Genomic DNA, 19,253 nt, shown 5'->3' with positions numbered 1-19,253 from the left:
TGTATGCACAGACACACAGATTTTTTAAATGAATTTTTATATTTAAAAATAATTTATTAAGGGGCCAGGGCACCACCCCTGCCTGGCAAGTCCAAGGTCCTGAGTTCAATCCCCTGTACCAACAATAATTAATAATAATAATAATAACAATTTATTAAAATTCAAGATATAAGATTAAATTTATAAATTCTCACAAAGGTTGAGGTCATAAGTTTGGAGATTGTGTATATTTATAGCATTTTATACAATTTTCAAAATGTATTTTTTTCAGTATTAAATATGTTCTTCATTTCCAACATTCATAAATTTTGGATATTCTAAGAGGAAATAACTGAACTGCCTACTGTTATTTGCAGGATGCAGTATTAATGCTTTTACTTTTTCTGCCATATTTATTGTAAGATACACATAACATAAAATTTGCCACCTTAATTATTTTTAAATATTTTAATTATTTTTAAATGTAAGGTTCCATGTTATTAAGCAATTAAAATTGTTGTATAATCACCACCAACAACCACCTCCAGAACCCTTTTCATCACGCAAAACTGAGATTCTATTTTGCCCACTCAACAGCTCCTCATTTCCTCCTTCCCCTGTACCCAGAAACCAACATTCCACTTTCTATCTTTTTTCTCATTTTTTATTTTTATTAGCGCATGTTTACAGTACGTAGCACTTACATCCCTTGTGTGGAGCTGGTACACGCACACAACACATCCCAGTTCCTTTTCATCCCCTTTCCCTCCCCTTCTTCCCCTTCTCCATCTCTTGACCCCCTTGCCATTTGAGAAAGATCTATCTCCCTCTCCCTATGCCTTATCATCTTTTATTTTGGTCTATATTTATAATTTGGGTATCTCATATAAGATAAACCATAGGATACTTTCTATCTCTATGATTTTGACTGGTATCTGATAGAAATGAAACCATAATCATACAGTATTAGTCTCTGTGATCGGCATATTTTACTCAGCATGTCTCCAATTGTTGTTGTAGCCTGTGTCAGAAATTCCTCTTTTTAAGGCTGTACACATGTACTCCACTCAGCCCATCTATTCATGGGCACCTGGGTTGCTTCCATGCTTTAGCTATTGAGAACAATGCTACTATGACAAAAAATACTCTTTTAATTCTTTTGAGTATAAGCCAAGAGGTGGAATTGTTGATAATTTGGCAATCCTGTGTACACTTTTTTTTGAAAAATAATCATATTTGTCATCCATCACAGCTGCACCATTTGTATTTCCAACAGTGCACAAAGGATCCAATTTATCCACTTCCCTGGGGAATCCATTCTTCATTTAAAAAATATTATCCACCTTAACAGTTGGTAGGTGGTATATCATTGTAGTGCTGATTTGCATTTCCCTCAGTGAAGTTGAGCATGTTTTCATATTCTTACTAGCCATCTGTATGTCCTCTCTGGAGAAATATCTATTCAAGTCCTTTGCTCAATTTTAATAAGGTAATTTTGTTGTTTCTGAATTTTAGTTCTCCGTGTTGTATTCTGAATATTAATCCACCATCAGATATGTAATTTATGAATATTTTATTATGCAAATTACTTGGTTACTGCTAATAATATCTTTCAATGAACAAAATTTTAAAAATTTATAAGCTCCAATTTGTCTATTTTTTGTTGTTACCTGTACCTTCAGTGTCTATGTCTAAAAAGTCATTGCCAAATCCAATGTTGTGAAGTTTTGCCCCATTTTCTTCTAAGAGTTTTAAAGTCTTACATCTTACATTTAGATCATAAAATTTTTTTGAGTTAATTTCTGTATATAGTGTTAGGTGAGGATTCATTGTCATTCTTTTGGATGTGAATATTCAAATTTCCCAGCATAATTGTTTGAAATTATCTCACCCACATTGACAAAAATGACTTACCACATATTTGAGGGCTTCCCTTCACTCTATTCCATGGCCCTCCTGTCTGTCCTTCAGCCATACCTCAGAGACCCAACCGCTATAGCTTTTAACAAGTTCCAAAACCAGGAAGTGTGAGTCAGATCATAATGGTAACTAAAATGTACCAATAAACTTAATGGAAAAGAGAAGAAAATAAAATAAAATTTACTTCCAACAATACTTTAGTAATTTGTATTGCTGTCTAGTCGATCTGATATAAATCATTACACAATAACTGAAGAGAAACCTCTTAGAAATGGCACAGTTTTGTTTCTTTTTTGGTGCAACTCCATATAATAAATAACAAATCACTGTATCAAGGACATGTGTTGATCTGTGTCAATGGTTTAGATGTCTATAAATATATATGTATATGTATATACATACATATATGTCTTATTTTTCTTCATTGGAATGCAATAAACCATGCCACTCCAGTAGAAACAGTAACAGAAAATATCTAGATTTGGGTTTCTAAATACTATCCTTTATTTAAGAAAACTAAGACTCTCTAAAGAAATGGCTAATTCTACAATTAAAGAAAGAAAAATCTAGATGCCTGAAACATCTCATTCCAAAGTAGTTAGCAAATACTCAAAGAATGATGGGGTGTGCCAGAAGGACCCAGGACATGGAGCTCTTACCAGCCAAGTTCAGGACAATATGAGTGTCAAAACAAATTTTAAGAGTATCACACACTATAAGTCAATGAATACAATAGAAAATAATAAGTCTGTACTTAAATGTGAATAAACAAATGGGATAGAAGTCTGAAGAGTAGAATATCAAGTAACAAATGTAGATGGGATATTGGAAACAGAGAATCATTATTTGTCAACAATAATCATGGTCGATGATACAGGCAAGAGTTTTCAAAGGATGCTGAAGCTGACAGAGGAAGGTTGGATGAGAAGAGGAGTATGAGAACAATATTGTACTCTATCCCTACAAAATGCTAATGAGACATAATGGGAAATTGTTATTTTCATAGTCATGGAAATGGCACGCACCAATGTGACCAATGATTGAGGTTAACACAACCAGAGGTTGGATGGGGCACAGAATGCTTCTTCTGATGGGAGGCACTGAGGACAGAGCAGCAGCAGTTCTGCAGCATTTCTGCCAACTATGCGCGGCCTGAGTCTAATCTAGGGCCTCTGCATGGATCCTCAGAGCACCTATCAGAAGGAAAGGCTTTCCTTCTCCAGTGCTGCCACAGACCAAGAGAGCAGGACAAGCGCCTGTTCTGCATGGAGGAAAACTGATGAAAACATGACAGCTAACTGCACTACCGGCTCCTGACCAGGACCCTGAACCAGAAAGGACTTGAGTTGAGACAAGAAAATTCACCAGGACAATTAGATAAAATTGAATGGACTCTGTGAAAGGAATGATTCCACAATAGCAATGATTTTCTGATTGGGAGGGTTCCATACTGGTTGTGTATTCCCAGGGTTTGTTCTCAGAAGCACACACTGTAGCATTTAGAGGTGGTGGGGCATCATGTCACTCCATGTGTTTGGGTTGGGTGTGTGTGTTGTGTGCACATGTATACATAGTGGAGGAGGAAGACAGAGAAAATGCAGTAAATGGGGAATCTCTGTGACAGAAGCCAGAGTTCTTTCTACTGTTCCCACAACTTTCCTGGAGGTTTGAAGTGATTTCTGAATTGAAATCAAAAGCTGACCTAAGAAACAAGCAGCAAATGCAAATATCATGACACAGATCCTGGCAGACAGAATGCAGAGGATCGTCAGGAAAATCGTACGCCCCGGCCAAGTGGGACAAGACATGACCAAGCGGTTCAGCATGCACAAATCAATGAATGCAGTACACTACATTAATACAGCCAAGGACAGAAACCACAGGATCATCTCAATAGATGCAGAAAAAGCATTGACAAAATCCAACATACATTTATGATAAAAAAAAAAAACCTCTCCAAAAAAGTGGAGTAGATGGTCTCTACCTCAATCTGGTAAAAGCCATCTATGAAAAGCCAACAGCCAATATCATACTAAATGGTCAAAAGCTGAAATCCTTCACACTAAAATCAGGAACAAGACAAGGATGTCCAATATCACCACTCCTGTTCAATAGAGTCTTGGAAACATTCACCACAGCAATTAGACAAGAGAAAGAACTAAAAAGAATAAAGATAGGAAACAAAGAAGTCAAATTGTCATTATTTGCAGATGACATGGTTCTCTGTATAGAAGACCCCAAGAACTCCACCAAAACAGACTTAATAACCAAATTCAATAAAGTAGCTGGATACAAGGTCAACACACAAAAATCAATAGCTTTCCTCTACACAAAAAAACAGACTCACTGAGAAACAAAGCAATCAATTCCTTTCACAATAGCATCCAAAAAACTGAAATACCTAGGAATCAACCTAATGAAAGAAATCAAAGACCTCTTCTCTGAAAAGTATAGCACTCTGAAAAGAGAGATTGAAGGCGATATCAGAAAATGGAAAGACATCCCTTGCTTCTGGGTAGAAAGAATCAACATAGTGAAAATGGCCATATTTCAAAAACTTCTATATAGATTCAATGCAATCACAATTGAAATCCCAGCAGCATACTTCATAGAACTTGTGAAAACAATCCAAAAATTCATTTGAAACAAGAAGAGACCCAGAATAGCAAAAGCAATTCTAGGCAGCAGAGACATGACATCACAACTCCCAACTTGAAACTATACTACAAAGCTACCTTGATAAAAACAGCATGGCACTGACAAAGAAACAGACCTGAGAACCAATGGAACAGATTAGAGGATGCAGAAATGAGTTCAGACACACTCAGCCACCTCATTTTGCACAAAGGAGCCAAACACCCTCCCTGGAGGAAACATAGCCTCTTTAATAAATAGTGCTGGAAAAATTGGGTTTCAACTTGCCAAAGATTTAAACTACACTTATATCTCTCACCATGCTCTAAACTAAAATCAAAATGGATTAAAGATCTAAGTATTAAAATAGAAACACTAAACCAGCTGGAAGAGAGGCTAGATAGAACTCTTGAAAACATTGGTGTAGGAAAAGATTTTATGAACAAAACCTCAGATGCCCATGAACTAGCACAAACAATCAACAAGCAGGATCTTTTCTTATTAAAAAGCTTCTGCACAGCAAGAGAAACTACCAACAGTGTGAAGAGATAACTCACAGTGTGGGAAAAAATTTTCACCAGCTGTCCCTCAGACAAAGATCCACTATCTTGAATCTATAAAGAATTTTTAAAAATCAGACCTCCCTCCCAAATTTAAAGACCCAATCCAAAAATGGGCATCTGAAATGAACATACATTTCTCAGACAAAGAAGTAGAAATAGCAAATAAATACATGAAAAAATGTTCAACATCACTAGTCATTTGAGAGATGCAGATGAAAACAATGCTGAGATTCCACCTCACCCCAGAAAGAATGGCTACCATCATGAAATCAACCAATAACAAATACTGGTGAGGCTGTGGGGAAAGAGAAACCCTGCTCCACTGATGGTGGGAGTGCAGACTGGTGCAACCACTGTGGAAATCAGTATGAAGATACCTCAAAGAACTAGGACTGAAAGTCCCATTTGACCCAGGTATTCCCCCTGCTGGGTATCTTCCCCAAAGAATTAAAAGGATTATACCACAGGATTATACCACCTATATTCATACCAGCACAGTTCATTATAGCTAAAACTTGGAACCAGCCCAATTGCCCATCAACTGGAGACTAGATAAAGAAAATGTGTTTTTTTTCAATAAAATGTAGTATGACTCAGCCATAAAGAATGAGAAACTGCAGACATTTATAGTTAAATTCGTGCACATTGAGGTGATACTCTTAAATGAAAGAAATAGGACACACGTGTAAATACTGAATAGTTTCTCTAGTGTGAGAAACTGAAAGTATAAATAAGGACTAAAAGATATAATGGATAATGTGAAATAGGAAGAAAAGGGGCAAAGGGGAGGGGGCAGTGGGAGTGGCAGGGGAAAAGAAAGAAGGGAATGGAATTAATATGAGAAAAAGAAAAAATGGAAACAAAGTCTTTGTAGATAGGAAGGTGTGGAGGGGTTGAAGGGAGGGCAGGAGAATGGGGAAAAAATAGCCAAGAGAGATTATGTAAAGGTACAAATTTCCAATGATGAATATCATTATATTGTATGCTTTAAATGTACCAATAAAATTAATTTCATAAAAATCATGACACACATGATAAAAGGCAAGCATAGAAATTTGAAGTCATAAATTAGGTGAAACAAAAGCAAGCATTTTAAAAAAGATGCTAACTGAATCTTGAAATAAAAAGATATCATTTTATTCATCTAATCATTTTTAACATCCCCATGATGTACCAAGCATTGTGTTAGGTTCTACACTAGCTGGATATCAAGATGATAGGACATGAATCCTGCCTTTTGGAGGTTAAAGTCTAAAGAAGGAAATAGATATGTATGCACATGCCTAGCAATTCTAGCCTCAATAATCCAGGCTGATCCCAAGATACAGCAATTACTGGTAAAATTTACAAAGAGAAAAGCAAAGAGCTAGAGCAGAGCTCACCAGCCAGACAAACATTTCCATGGGCAGGAGTTGATCTAAAGAGGCCTGAAGGGACAGGCTCTGGGCTTGGGACAGGAGCCATGGTCATGGCTGAGCTCCTGGCAAGAAAGCAAACTAAAGAGCAAAGAGCCCCTCAAGCAGGAAGGTGTGGTGGAGGAACAAGAATGGCTGCTCTGAGTCCAGCTCACTCCTTGAAGCCCCATCTGGGTGGAATCCACCCTGCCAATGAATGAAGTTAGACACAAAAGAGAAGTTTGAGATGGGGAGTTACAAAAGCATAGGATTAAGGGTGATCATGAGCATGCACACTCTTGTAGATGCTTCACCCATCATGGCTCCTTTCATTCACTCAGAACCCTACAGGGAAAGTACTTAGGTACAGAGGTATTGAACACTTTCCCCAAGAGCTCTTACTTTCCCCAGCAAGAGACAGAGCTGGTTTTCAGCCAGTGTGCTTAAGCATCACAGATTCTCCTTAAAGCAAAGTGGTGGGGATTCTACATTCCTCCATTTCAACCCTGAGTTAAAATGTTCTGGATTCTATAAAAGATCTTTAACTCCACAAAGGAAGCAAGGTAGGAATACAAACTAGTAATTGCAGTCCCTTTATCTTCAAGAGATTCACACAGTGAATGCCTGAAACTATGGATAGTATGGACTGTACAGGAACTATTGTTTTTCCTATATACTATCCTTTTACTTATAACAAAGTTTAATTTGTAAACTAGAAACTGATAAAGATTAACAGTACTGACTATAATAAAATAGAACAATTAAAATTGTACTATAATGAAAGTTATATAAATGTGGTCTCATTTTATCTTTCAAAATACTACATCTTATTGTACTGGAATTGCACTTCTTCTGATAATGCTGTGAGATGACACCATACCTATGTGCTGAGATGAAATGAGGTCAATAATGTATGCTTTATGGTCATAATCCAATCTCTCAAGGCATTCCATCACTCAATGCAAGAATGAACCCAAATTACCATTTGAAGCTCTCTTTCTTACTTAGAGGTTTGCAGAGCCAGATGGAAGCAATTACACAGCTGCTGCACAAAAAGAGGTGAGTCCAGGGTTAGCATGGAGAGAGAGAATGACAAAAAATTCAAAATGAGCCTATTATTCAGTTTTCCAAAGCCCATGACATTTTATGTATCTTATTTATTTATTTATTTTGGTACTGGGGATCAAACTTGGGACCATGTGCTTACAAGGCAGGCAGTGGCACCACTGAGCTAAATCCCAGCCCAGCCCAAGACATTTTATAAAATAGCAAACAGACCCCAAAACTCAGAAAGTCAGATTAGAGTTTCTCTCTAGGTGACATTCAGATGCTCAACTAGAGGAATGCAAATAAAAACTACAATAAAATATCATTACAGAGAAGAGGTGAACCTTCCAAACCGCCATACCACCACCTCCAGTGCCAAGGTGGTAAGGCACAACAGCACCAGGAGCACACATCCCTCTCCTCCCTGCCCCCTGAAATGAGAAGACATGTAAACAACTCTCAAAACCAGACTTCCAAATCACCTAAAGCAACCCCAAAGGGAAATGACATGGAACAATCAGATACTCAAAAACCTGGACTCCCTGCACTGGCAACAAAGCAGGATTTAGAAAAAATGAAATTAGAAAAAATTTCTCAGATAACAGCAGAGATTGTGCCCATAGTGCAAGACATGATTAATAAATCTAGAGAGGACACAGATAAAAAACAGAGGAGCTGAGGAACATGATGGAATCCCAACGTAGGAAACAAATGAAATCCATTATACAGATGGAAACAGATTTCCAGGAGATTAAAAACTCCATTGAAAGTTTACCCAGCAGAATGAGCCAATGTGAGGACAGAATTTCAGATATAGAAGATAAGATTGCAATTAGTGACCAGGAAAAGAAAACTCTCTTTAAAATAGTAAAGAACCATGAGAAATCAATCCAGCAACTGCTAGATGATGCAAAGAATAATAACATAAGACTGACCAGAGTGAATGAAGAAACAGGAGACAGTGCAGCCAACATTAAAAAAAAAAAATGTTCATAGAAATGATGGCAGAAAACTTTCCAAGCAGGGGAAAGAACTTGGCACACAAATAAGTGAGACATATAGGACTCCAACTAGCACTGATAAAAAAAATCTACATATAGGCATATAATAGTTAAGATGCCAGAAACCCAAAAGAAGAACAAAATTCTATAAGCAGTTAGAGAAAAGAAACAAATTATATACAAAGGAAAGCCCATCAGAATCACAGCAGACTTCTCAATGCAAACCTTCAAGGCAAGAAGAGCTTGGAGTGACATATTTCAACCCCTAAAGGAAAACAGCCTCCAAACCAGATTGATATACCCTGCAAAACTATATTTCAAAATTGATGGAGAAATAAGATGCTTTCATGATAAACAGCACCTCAGGAACTTCATGAATACCAAACCAGCACTCCCAAAAATTTTACACAATATCCTAGGAAAAGACAACTAGGATCACAACCCCAGAAAGCCCAGGAAAATGAATCCATTGGGCACTAAGAGAAATTAAACACAAATGGGGAGGATCCAACGAAAAGAAAAAGTCATTACAAGGATAAGTCAATATGCATCCATTATAACCATCAATGTTAATGGTCTCAATTCACCAATCAAAAGAAATAGACTGGCAGAATGGGTCAATAAACAAGATCCAACAATATGCTGCATACAAGAAACACACTTAATTCAAAAGGAAACTCATAGACTTAAAGTTAAAGTGTGGAAAATAATACTCCATATGACAGGAACCTGAAAAAAAGCAGGAGTAGCTATCCTCTTGGCAGATCAAGTAGATTTCAAACCAACACTAATTAAGAGAGACTAAGAAGGACACTACATCATTGTAAAGGTAACAATCCAAGAGGAAGAGATGACAATCATAAACATATATGGACCAAACACTAGTGTGCCCAACTACATAAAACAAATACTAATAGACATGAAAAATCAAATAAGCACTAACACAATAGTAGTGGGGGACCTCAATACCACACTGTCACAAACAGATGGATCAACTAGACAAAAAATGAGCAACAAAATACTAAAATTTAATCAAACTCTTGAAAAATGAAATTAACAGATGTTGACAGAGTGTTCCACCCCACAAAATCAGAATACACATTCTTTTCAGTTGCACACTGGTCATTCTCTAAAATAGACCACATACTCACTCATAGAACAAGTTTAAGTAACTGCAAAGGAATTGAAATTATCCCCTGATATTATCAGATCATAGTGTGATGAAATTGGAGATCAATAGCAAAACAAACTGCAAGAATCTCATAAACACATGGCAATTGAACAACACACTTCTGAATAACCAATGAGCCACAGAGGAAATTAAAGAGGAAATCAGACAGTTTCTACAATTAAATGACAATGACAATACAACATATCAGAATCTATGGGACACAATGAAAGCAGTCTTACAAGGGAAATTCATAGCAGTGAATACACATATTAGGAAAACAGAGCGAGCCCAATTAAACAACCTGATGCTGAACCTCAAGCTTCTAGAAAAAGAAGAGCAGGACAAACTCAAAGCTCATACAAGGGAGAAAATTATAAAGATTACAGCAGAAATCAATACAATGGAGATTAAGAGGATGATACAAAAAAGAGTGAAGCCAGCAGTTGGTTCTTCTAAAGAATAAACAAAATTGACAAACCCTTAGCTAATGTTATAAGAAAAAGGAAAGAAAAGGCCAAATCCATGCAATTAGGAATGAAAACAATGAAATTAAAATGGACCCAGCAGAAATCCAGAGGATCATCAATACCTACTTTGAGAACCTATATGCCAATAAGATGGAAAACACAGAAGAAATGGACATATTCCCAGATATGTATGAATTACCAAAGTTGAACAAAGAAGACCTAAAAATTCTAAATGACCAAATATCAATCTCTGAAATTGAAAACATAATTAAGAACTTACCAACTAAGAAAATCCTCGTTCCTGATGGCTTCACTGCTGAAATATATAAGACATCTAGAGAGGAACTACTGCCAGTACTGTTTAAACTCTTCAATGAAAAAAAAATCTTCAATGTGATTGAAAAGGAAGCAATGCTCCTGAATTCATTCCTGGAAGGAAGCATCACTTTGATCCCCAAAGCAGAGAAAGACCCACCCAAAAAAGAGAACTATAGGCCAATCTCACTAATGAACATAGATGCAAAATCCTTAAACAGATACTGGCAAATAGAATGCAGAAGATCATCAAGAAGATCATATACCCTGACCAAGTGAGATTCATCCCAGGGATGCAGGGATGGTTCAACATACACAAATCAATCAATGTAATACACTGTATCAATAGAGCCAAAGACAAAAACCATACGATCATCTCAATAGATGCAGAAAAAGCATCTGACAAAATCCAACATGCATTTATGATTTTAAAAAAACCTACAAAAATTGGAATAGACAGTCTCTACCTCAATATGATAAAAGCCATCTATGAAAAATCAGCAGCAAATGTCATACTAAATGGTCAAAAAGTGAAATCCTTCACACTAAAATCAGGAACAAGACAAGGATGTCCAATATCACCACTCCTGTTCAATATAGTTTTGGAAACATTAGTCAAGGCAATTAGACAAGAGAAATAAATAAAAGGAAAAAAGATAGGAAACAAAGAAGTCAAATTGTCATTATTTGCAGATGACATGGTACTCTATATAGAAGACCCCAAGAACTCCATCAAAAGTCTTCTAGACTTAATAACCTAATTCAGTAAATAGCTGGATATTAGGTCAACACACAAAAATCAATAGCTTTCCTGTACATGAACAACAGACTCACTGAGAGAGATATAAGGCAAACAATTCCTTTCACAATAGCATCCAAAAACCTGAAATACCTAGGAATCAACCTAACAAAAGAAATCAAGGACCTCTTCTCTGAAAACTGCAGCACTCTGGAAAGAGAGATTGAAGAAGATATGAGAAGATGGAATGGCATCCCTTGCTCCTGGGTATGAAGAATCAACATAGTGAAAATGGCCATTCTTCCAAAACTGCTATATAGATTCAATGTAATCCCAATTGAAATCCCAGCAGCATACTTCACGGAGCTTGAGAAAACAATCCAAAAATTCATTTGAAACAAGAAGAGACCCAGAATAGCAAAAGCAAGTCTAGGCAACAGAAACAAGGCAGGAGGTATCACAATTCCCAACTTGAAAGTATACTACAAAGCTACTGTGATAAAAACAGCATGGTACTGGCAAAGAAACAGACCTGAAGACCAATGGAACAGATTAGAAGATGCATAAATGAGTCCAGACGCACTCAACAATTTCATCTTTGACAAAGGAGCCAAACACCCTCACTGGAGGAAACATAGCCTCTTTAATAAATGGTGCTGGAAAAATTGGGTTTCAACTTGCCAATGATTAAAACTAGACCTATATCTCTCACCATGCACAAAACTAAAATCAAAATGGATTAAAATATTATGTAAAATGATATTAAAACAGAAACACTGAACTGGTGGGAACCGAGGTTAGGTAGAACTATTGAAAACATTGGTGTAGGAAAAGATTTTATGAACAAAACCTCAGTTGCCCATGAACTAGCACAAACAATCAACAAGTGGGATCTCTTCTTATTAAAAAGCTTCTTCACAGCAAGAGAAACCACCAACAGAGTGAAGAGACAACCCACAATGTGGGAAAAAATTTTCACCACCTGTTCCTCAGACAAAGGTCTACTATCTAGAATCTATAAAGAACTTAAAAACATCAGACCTCCCTCCCAAATTTAAAGTCCCAATCCAAAAATGGCATCTGAAATGAACAGACATTTCTCAGACAAAGAGGTAGAAATAGTAAATAAACATATGAAAAAATGTTCAAAGTCTCATTTGAGAGGTGCAAATGAAAACAATGCTGAGATTCCACCTCACCCCAGAAAGAATGGCTATCATGAAATTAACCAATAACAAATGCTGGCAGGGCTGTGGGAAAAGGGGAACACTGCTCCACTGCTGGTTGGGAGTGTCGACTGGTGTAACCACTGTGGAAATCAGTATGAAGATACCTCAAAGAACTAGGACTGAATGTCCCATTTGACTCAGCTATTCCTCTGCTGGGTATCTTCCCCAAAGAATTAAAAGAATCATACCACAGTAGTATATGTACACCCATGTTCATAGCAGTGCAATTTGTAATAGCTAAAACTTAGAAACAGCCCAAATGCCCATCAACTGGAGACTGGCTAAAGAAAATGTGTGTTTTTTTTTAATGGAGTACTACTCAGCCATAAAAGATGAGAAATTAGAGACATTTATAGCTAAATGGATGCACATTGAGGAGATACTCTTAAGTAAAATAAATAGAACACACGTGTAAATACCAAAATAGTTTCTCTAGTCTGAGAAACTTATAAACAAGGACTAAAAGATATAATGGATAATGTGAAATAGGAAGAAAAGGTGCAAAGGGGAGGGGGAAATGGGAGGGGGAGGGGAAAAGAAAGAAGGGAATGGAATTAACATAAGAAAATGGAAAAATGGAAACAAAGTCTTTGTAGATAGGAGGGGTGGAGGGGTTGAAGGGAGGGCAGGGGAAGGGGAAAAAATAAGAATCAAGAGAGATTATGTAAAGGTACAAATTTCCAATAATGAATGTCATATTGCATACCAAAAAAATACTCCAATAAAATTAATTTTAAAATACTATTACATTTCTAACATATTGGCAAAGATTAAGAAATCTGATGCTATCAATTTTGAAGATGATGTAGGAAAATGGAAACTGCAGTACAACCAAGTTAGAATTTAACTGTATAAAATATTTCTTGAGCGATTTGGAAAGATTTAGCAGTTTTCCACCTGTTCTTATCTGGGGTTCCACTTCTACATTTATATCCTAAAAAAAAATCTTAATTGGAGATATGTAAGTGTGGTTTTTCTTGCTGATTTGAGTAATGAAAAATAGAAAGCAATCTATAGTAAAAGGAAAATAGATAAAGAAATTACACTGTACTATCCAAAGGAATACTTTGCAGCATTTATTAACATGGATAATTACAAAAACATAAATACAACAGCCAGAATCAGAAGGTTGTAGCCAGTGCACCACCATTAACACACCATTCCAAACCTACTGTCTTCCTTCCTTCCTTCCTTCCTTCCTTTCTTTCTTTCTTTGTTTTGGTATCAGGGATTGAACTCGGGACATTGCGCTTGTGAGGCAGGCGCTGGAACCACTAAGCTAAATACCCAGCCCCCTACTTTATATTTTAAACAATACTTTACATAGCCTATGATTGGATAAACAAATAATAAAAATGCTAAAACACTAAGAACATGATAAATACTCAGTTCAAACCTGTGGTTACCCCTACAGAGGGAGGAAAGGGGAGACTAGGAAGTGAAAGGAATGGAATCAAGATTTAAAGGTATTTGTAAAATCTTGCATCTTTTTAAAAAAATCTGAAGTAGGGCCGGGGATTTAGTTCAGTGGTTTCACCGCCTGCTGTGCAAGTGCAAGGACCCAAGTTCTATCCCCGGTACAAAAAAAAAAACCTCGAAGCAAATTTGGCAGAATGTTAAGTTCAGTGCTGGGTATATAAATATTACTACTCTGACCTTGTTTTTACAGCTGAAGTGTTTCATAGTAAAAACAGAAAAATAAAAGCAAAAATAAAATATAGTGGAGCCCTTTGATAGCAATGCAAGAAATAAGGCTCAAAAGTAGGGTAATGTGGGTCAGAGGCGGAGAGTATGAGGCGCCTTCGGACGGGGCGCCGGGGAAGGAGCCGCCGCCGTCTAAACTGCTGCGCCCGTGGGGCCTGGCTCCCGGATGGTGCCGGAGGAGCGCGGGGGTAGATCTGGCCACATGGCCGCCCCGTTCTCCCCGCCCCCGGAAAGCGGCCATGTCTGGGGTGGCTCCTGCCCGCACCCGTTGTGGGACGTGAGGCGGCGGTCGCTGGGGCTGGAGGATCCGTCCAGGCTGCGGAGCCGCTACCTGGGAAGAAGAGTTTATCCAGAGATTGAAACTTGAAGCAACCCTAAATGTGCATGATGGCTGTGTTAATACAATCTGTTGGAATGACACTGGAGATTATATTTTATCTGGCTCAGATGACACCAAATTAGTAATTAGTAATCCTTACAGCAGAAAGATTATGACTGTACCAAAAGATCCTTACACTTTCCTGTCCTGTAGCGAAGATGGAACTGTTAGGTGGTTTGAAGCGCGCATCAAAACTAGCTGCACAAAAGAAGATTGCAAAGATGAAATTTGAATTAACTGTCAACGTGCTGCCACATCAGTTGCTATTTGTCCACCAGTACCATATTATCTCACTGTTGGTGGTTCTGATAGCTCAGTACTAATATATGATCGGAGAATGCTGGGAACAAGAGCTACAGGGAATTATGTAGGTCGAGGAACTACTGGAATGGTTGCCCGCTTTATCCCTTCCCATCTGAACAATAAGTCCTGTAGAGTGACGTCTCTGTGTTATAGTGAAGACGGACAAGAGATTCTCGTTACTTACTCTTCAGATTACATCTATCTTTTCGACTCAAAAGATGATACAGCACGAGAGCTGAAGACTCCTTCTACAGAAGAGAGGCGAGAAGAGTTACGGCAGCCTCCAGTTAAGCGTTTGCGACTTCGTGGTGATTGGTCAGATACTGGACCCAGAGCAAGGCCCGAGAGTGAACGAGAACCAGATGGAGAGCAAAGTCCCAATGTATCATTGATGCAGAGAATGTCTGATATGTTATCAAGATGGTTTGAAGAAGCAAGTGAAGTTGCACAAAGCAATAGAGGACGAGGAAGATCTCGCCCCAGAGGTGGAACAAGTCAGTCAGATGTTTCCACTCTTCCTGCGGTCCCATCGAGTCCTGATCTGGAAGCGGGTGAAACTGCAATGGACGTAGATGCCCCAGCCGAGCAGTTTCTTCAGCCTGCTACATCCTCTGCCACGTCTGCTCAGGCTCGTTCAATAGGCTTTTCCACCGGAAGCCCCTGCTCGACTTCTTTGCTGTCTTCTCCAGACAGCGAGCAAAGGCAGTCGGCGGAAGCTTCTGGACACCATGCGCATCATCAGTCTGATTCTCCTTCTTCTGTGGTTAACAAACAGCTCGGATCCATGTCACTTGACGAGCAACAGGATAACAATAATGAAAAGCTGAGCCCTAAACCAGGGACAGGTGAACCAGTTTTAAGTTTGCACTACAGCACAGAAGGAACAACTACAAGCACAATAAAACTGAACTTTACAAATGAATGGAGCAGTACTGCCTCGAGTTCTAGAGGAAATGGAAGCCATTGCAAATCTGAGGATCAGGAGGAATCCTTGGTCCCACAGAGCTCAGTACAAACGCTAGAAGGAGATGGTGAGACAAAAGCTCCTGAAGAATCATTAGAGGATGTGACAAAAGGTCAGGAAGGTACAACTGCAGAAAACCAAGTTCGGAATCGCATAGACACAGCACAATTAGATAACCTCCCACCTGAGCCATCAGATCCCACCTCAGGAGAAAGGAGTGCTCTCACTCCAGGTAGCCCTTGCGGAATTCCGGCAGAGCCCACTTTGTCTGAAAGAGCCAAGGAAGCGGGAGCCTTCAGCTTGGAAGAGCACTGAGGGCACCACTAGTCCTGAGCCCCAGGCCCAGACAGAAGCCATCGGGCCTTCACCTCCTGAGGAGTCATCAGCCAGGGACCCTGCTCTGCAGGACACAGATGACAGCGATGATGACCCCGTCCTGATCCCAGGGGCAAGGTACCGAGCAGGACCTGGAGATAGATGCTCTGCTGTTGCGCATATTCAGGAGTTCTTCTGGCTGAGAAAAGAAAGGAAAGAAATGGAAGAGCTGGATTCCTTGAACATTAGAAGGCCATGAGTAAAGATGGTTTATAAGGGTCATCGCAACTCCAGGACAATCATAAAAGAAGCCAATTTCTGGGGTGCTAACTTTGTGATGAGCAGGTCTGACGGCAGCCACATCTTCATCTGGGATCGGCATACTCCTGAGCACCTGATGCTTCTGGAGGCAGACAACCACGTGGTGAACTGTCTGCGGCCACACCCGTTTGACCCGATTCTAGCCTCATCTGGCATAGATTATGACATAAAGATCTGGTCACCACTAGAGGAGTCACGGTGTTTTAATTGAAAACTTGCTGATGAAGTTATAACTCGAAACGAACTCATGTTGGAGGAAACTAGAAACACCATTACAGTTCCAGCCTCCTTCATGTTGAGGATGTTGGCTTCACTGAATCATATCCGAGCTGACCACTTGGAGGGTGCCAGATCAGAAGGCTCCGGTCAGGAGAATGAAAACGAAGATGAGGAATAATCAGCTCTTTTTGGCAAGCACTTCACTGTTCTGAAATTTGTACAAGACATTTATTATACTTTTTCTTTACAAAACTTTCGTGCAATTTTAAGGTTATGGTTTTTTGGAGTCTTTCCCTTTTTTGGGGATAACCTAACATTGGTTTGGAATGAGTGTATGCATGAATTTGGGAGAGTGTATAAAAACAAATCTAGCAAAATATTTGTAAACTTTTTGCTGTGTATGAGGAGTGCTTGAAATTGCAAAGTGCAATATTTTCCCTCGCCTTCAGATGTGGGAGCTTAGATCAATGTTGAAGAGTAATTTTCATTATAGTGAAAATGTTGGTTAAAATAAATTTCTACACTTGCCATGTGCATGTTTGTTGCTTTCTAATTAAAGAAGTTGGTTTTAAGATATCCTAAAAAAAAAAAAAAAAAAAAAGTAGAATAATGTCTTCCTGCTTGATTGTTGCTTTTATGTGAAGCCTTGGCAGCTATTCGTGAGTTGATATCATCAAGGGCACCAGGATCTGGGCAATGAGTAATGAGGGAATTTGGCAAAGATGGGACGAATAATCCCTAAGCATGAGAGGTTGGATGTGTCAGCCCTGGGATACCATGTGCTCTTCTCTCTTGCCCTGAAAGAGACTCCAAGGCAAAACTTGCACACATACTTTCAACATCAGTTTGTTGTTTTGATTTTCAAATCCACTTTGTTTTCAGATACCCTGACAGAGCTAGAGATATTACCTGGGTCATTTAGGGACCGGAACCAGAAGTGCAAGGAAAGGACATGGCCCAAATCAATGAGCGAGGTAGGTTCTATGACACAGAGGGAGAATCCAATCAAAGTCACAAAACTCTCCATCCAGTCTCTGTTAACTGGCTGTGAGGCATCTACCATTTCTTCAACTCTTAGGGCTTTTCTCTTACTAGTAAATGAAGGCATGTGTTCAACTAGTCTTGAGGGTCACTTTTGGCATTAACATCCTATAGCTACTTATTAGTACTGTTGTGCCTTTTATACTTTCAATGAACAAATAAAGACACATTATTTTTTCCATTTCCTAGGAGTCTCCAATAATAAGTGAAAAGTGAGACAACTGGCTTCTGGAATGGAAGCACTCTGTTTCTGTTGTTTGATTAGTTTTGCCATCACTGCTACTGCCATTGAGAAAATAGAACTGTGTAAAAGCCTTCTGGCATGGTAGCCCTCCACTTGGAGAAATTAGGTGTCATGATATTTTTCGAGTATTTGCTGATATTTTAAACCTACAATAAGAGAACTCTAGACCTCTACAGAGAGAAGGAAACATTTGGATGGGTATCATGACGATAACCTAGGGAAATGGCAAGGTAATTGCTGTTCATGTGTTGAGCCTTCAGGGAAGGAAGTAACCACCAACTTACTGGAGGGCTGAGGCATAGACCACTAATAACCCCTATCAATCCATCCTCTCCTTTTATTAATAGGACCACCAAAATTTTTGCTGAGCAAATGGCTTCCCAGCTTCTTAATTTTTTTCTCAGCTTCCTTTATGGCTAGATGTGGCATCTGACCAAGGATGCAAGGGCAAATTATAAGAGCAACTTCTACATCTTACATTTTAAATGGGAAATTGTATGCATATTCTTTTCCACTTCGGAAGGCTGAAATTCAGATATGTTGCTAGTGAGGCAGCTTGGGCTTGTAAAGAACAGGTACTTGAGGAGGACCACAGTGGAGTGACAAGATAGAGGGAGCCTGGGTCCCAGGAGACCTTGAGGCACAGCCACTCCAAGACTGCAGACTGCATACCTGGGGACTGTCCGGGGAGAGGACATGAAAACCCACCCGGTGTGCTCTGGAGATGTGGGTCTCACTGCTACAGTAGCTCAGCCTGTGCCCTAACTGATACGATGACTAAAATGAGATTGAGTTTTCAATAGAGGCCCCAGAGGAAATGAGAACTTGTCAAGGACCTGTGACTACCAGGCAGACCCGACATACTGGCTTGAATCTAAACATGAGCGAACCATCAGAAAAGTCTGCACAGAAGGTCATTGTGCAGAACAACTGGGTGTTTTTAATGTCAGCAGCACAACAGACAAAAAGAGACTGGGTACAAGATTAAAGGATCCTAATGGATCCAGACACCTAAATGCAATGCGTGAGCCTTGATTGGGCCCTGAATCTAAAAGAAATTATATATCAAGCACTATTGATAAGAAATTAGAATATGAAAAACCATAGTGGCTGATAGAATAGGATCGATGTCACATTTCTTTGAAAATTATAACATGGTTACCTAGGATAATGTAGGAAGCACATATTGAAATATTTGGTGGTAAAGTGTTCAAAGCCTGCAATTTATTCCCAAATAACTTAGCAAACTAATAGTAGGAGCAGTAATAAAAATGTGTGTATATGACAAAATATTAACAATTCAT

General features: G+C 38.7%; 1 pseudogene; it reads left to right on the top strand.

Annotated features, from left to right (window-relative positions):
* Positions 1–14,458: 14,458 nt before the first annotated feature.
* On the top strand, positions 14,459–17,240 carry LOC101700044 (DDB1- and CUL4-associated factor 6 pseudogene; annotated as a pseudogene).
* Positions 17,241–19,253: the final 2,013 nt, after the last annotated feature.

The sequence above is a fragment of the Heterocephalus glaber genome, unplaced genomic scaffold (genome assembly GCF_053883595.1).
Source record: "Heterocephalus glaber isolate CG9 unplaced genomic scaffold, H.glaber_assembly_v1.0 deba00001460, whole genome shotgun sequence".
NCBI classification, from domain to species: Eukaryota; Metazoa; Chordata; class Mammalia; order Rodentia; family Bathyergidae; genus Heterocephalus; species Heterocephalus glaber.
Note: the sequence above shows the minus strand (reverse complement) of the source record. Positions and strands in the feature narration are given on the sequence as shown.